This window comes from Sinocyclocheilus anshuiensis, unplaced genomic scaffold (genome assembly GCF_001515605.1).
Source record: "Sinocyclocheilus anshuiensis isolate Anshui unplaced genomic scaffold, SAMN03320099.WGS_v1.1 scaffold708, whole genome shotgun sequence".
NCBI lineage: Eukaryota > Metazoa > Chordata > Actinopteri > Cypriniformes > Cyprinidae > Sinocyclocheilus > Sinocyclocheilus anshuiensis.
The window spans coordinates 2,104,628-2,107,981 of record NW_015555881.1 but is presented as its reverse complement, the minus strand read 5'-3'; the positions used below and the strand labels follow the sequence as shown (position 1 = coordinate 2,107,981).

General features: G+C 32.0%; 1 protein-coding gene across 2 annotated transcripts in view; it reads right to left on the bottom strand.

Moving 5' to 3' along the window:
* LOC107675801 (zinc finger and BTB domain-containing protein 7C-like) overlaps positions 1 to 3,354 on the bottom strand; it is a 28,041-nt gene that overhangs the window by 15,576 nt on the left and 9,111 nt on the right. The gene's annotated exons all lie outside the window — the stretch shown is intronic.

The window sequence follows — 3,354 nt, the reverse complement described above, 5'->3', positions numbered from 1 at the left end:
GTGTGTATGTGTACACACACATGTGTATATATATATATATATATATATATATATATATATATATACATATATATTACAGTGTACTATTCTTGCTTGATACTTACTAAATACTGCATGAAATACAGTATATGGTATACAATTTTTTTTAAACCTATTTTGACATGATTTCAATGCATTTAAATCAGTGTGTGGCATCCAGTTGGCATATTGATATTGGCATATATATAGCTGAAATATTATATAAGTTGAAATACTAAAATAACGAAAACTTAATAACAACTAAACATAAAAAACTAACAAACTAATAAATGACAAACACCACAAACTTACTAAATCTTTCTCTAAAATGCAAACAGAAAATATACAAATAAAATCAAATTCAAAATATTAACAAAAACTATAATATCTATATGTCACATAATGCCGTATTAGAAAGAGTAGTATGCAGTATGTATATACTATTTGCATTGTTTCTTATGTGGCACACAGTGCAGATTTGCTGCTTATATTTTGCATGTGTGTCAATTTAATTAAATGATATTTTATATAATGCCGGAATCGAGACATTATGATTTTCTAGTTAATTAGAAGTTGGTTGTTTTATGCATGCGGTTTGACCCATATTGCAGCTCAGACAGCGTGTTCCTCAATAGGTCTGTTCAATTTCCCTTCGTTGAAACTGAAACCAGAGGTTGACGGCTAATCAGTTAGTTAACTTGTAAGCTTATACTCAGAGTTGTGTGAAGAGTACATTCGTTCATCCAACTCCCACTTTTTATTTACTCTCATTTAATGTGGTAAAAGGGAAAGATGAAAGATTATGGTTTAATGTGGTTTGTCTACATATTCATCTGTAGCAGGTGCATTAAAATTGTATATGTGTTTAATGCACCTGCAACAGATGAATAGAAAACCTCAATAAACAATATATAGGGTATGAATACAGGTAAATTGGGACACTTTTTTTGTTTATCCTAAATTATCCTGAATATATGTTTTATTTGTATTTTAATATAAATAATATATTATACATTAACATATAATAGTTTTAACAATGAAATGTTAATATTTAATAATGTAATATTTAATAATAGAAATTTATATTCATATATATATATAACATATAAATGAAAAAAATGTCTTGAAAATGCTGTCAAAGTCATAAAAGCTAATAATTAAAGCTCAGTTATGAAAGTAATTATATCTAGGTGAAGCTAAATAATTTTCATACTCTTAAAAAAAAGAACCAGAAGGATGCAATTAAAACAAAAGAGTGTATAATAATTTTTTAGCTTAAAAAATAGAGTGATTTGACTCCACTGACAGCGCCATAGTTTTAGAAACAAAACATTTTCCCACCTTTTAGCTGATTCTGCAAGTCAAAGCTGCCATTTATCATGCATTTATCCTCCTTATGAATGTATTTTATCTTTCTTTTTTAAAGCTGGACACTGGACATCAGGAAGATGGAAGTCTCATCCTATACTACGCTCTCAGCTGATTAACGGTCTGTCTTGCACTTCTCAATATGTTTGATTTATATTTGTATTTTACAGGTTTCTTTAAATGAGACCATTTTATTTTAATAGTACCAGTAAAAGTCTCTGATTTGCCACTTGTGTTCAGTCAAGCATGAAGTAAAAGTTCAAATCGATGTGAAATTAAAATTTTGTTTGGGTTGTGATGATCAAATATTTTTCAAATTATGTGACAATCAAAATCCAAAAGTTCAATCAGCCAATCAGTTCACTGCATTTCTGTAAGCAGACAGAGAGATTTTACTCTCAAAAATGGCTTTTTACTGACTGAGGTACTATTTCCACAAATACAGCTTGTCTTTGTGTGAAAAGAGAAAGAGGGAGTGTGTTTCCTTAAAATCTATTGTTTCAAAATCCATAGAACTATTACAGTCTCTCGCTCTCTCTCGCACTGTGACATTTTCCCGCTGTGTCTGTCTCTTTAAATCATGACTCGACGCTTTAACATGGACAGGATTTCCTAAATGACATCAAGAATCCACCTAGTTATGTAATTTATGACAGATTCATGGTGACCTGCTTTTCAGTTACTTAATACCAAAGCCAGCGTTTTACTGGGGGATTGTGGGTAAAATGTGAATTCGATGGACTTTTGTCCTGCTGTGAATGTGATGAAGGTAAAGTGTGAAAATTTAAGAGATGGAGAAATGAATTATGGAGTTATTAAGTTAAAAACACTCACATGCAGCAGAGGCGTCATGCCCATTCGAAGTGAGGGGGCACGTGCCCCCCCAGATTTCTGAGCCAAGTGGATTTTGAATGCAGCTTCCAAAAGACAAAAACAAAAATAGCTGAATAATATTTTTTATAATTGATACAATCGCACCAGTATGATTAGATCGTTCAGTGTGGCACAGCATCAGCTGCTAAATTCAAATCCGCGTTCGCGCATTGGCTGGCGCTGAGCCAACGATTCTGTTGAGCTTATGAATGCAATGACCAATCAGAGACGTTCAGATGAGTCATCGCTGAAACATGGTGTTTTGTTCACTTGCTCGCTGACTGAATTCTCTGGCGAATTCTCTCATCAGAAACAACAAAGTGCAGATGTGCGTATAAATAAGATATTAATTTCACAGTGTAAACAGCTTCAGTGATTATAATGGGAGTTTTTGAGAGTGCCTGAACTCTGGCTGTAGACTGAATAAAAATGTTATTTGATAATGTAAATGTTCTTTAGCCTACTCTCTGTAAAATGAAAGTGTAATAATTAGTAACTTACAATACTGTTATTAAATTCACATTAAATGCAAAGTCAGTCGTATTAAAAATATTTTATGGCAATGACACTCATATTTTATATCCATATAAAAAGTCGGGTTTTTATGTGTAGTTAATTACACTATTAGTCTACTTTGCCCATCACCATTTATTGCTCAAATATCTATAAAGGTGCAAAACGCATTTACTTAGGCTACACATATTTGAGAATCAAGATATTTCCTAATATAGTTAAAGGGGTCATATGATGTTGCTAAAAATAACATTATTTTGTGTATTTGGTGTAATGAAATGTGTTTATGCGGTTTAAGGTTCAAAAAACACACATAAAACCATGTCTGCATTTGTGATCGGAGAAATGACAAACAACAAGCCCTACTCTACACTGCCCAAAAAACACCCTTTAAATATAAAAAATATCAAATATAAAAAGTCTTTAAATACAAAAAATGTACTTACAGTCTGTGAGTCAGAACAGCCGGCATTGTAGTCTACTCTACAAGGATCAGGAAACAGTCCTCCATAAAATGTGCTGCACACATCTGAATATTTGGGTTGAACTGTTCTGGAACAGTGTTGTAAATACAACTTAACC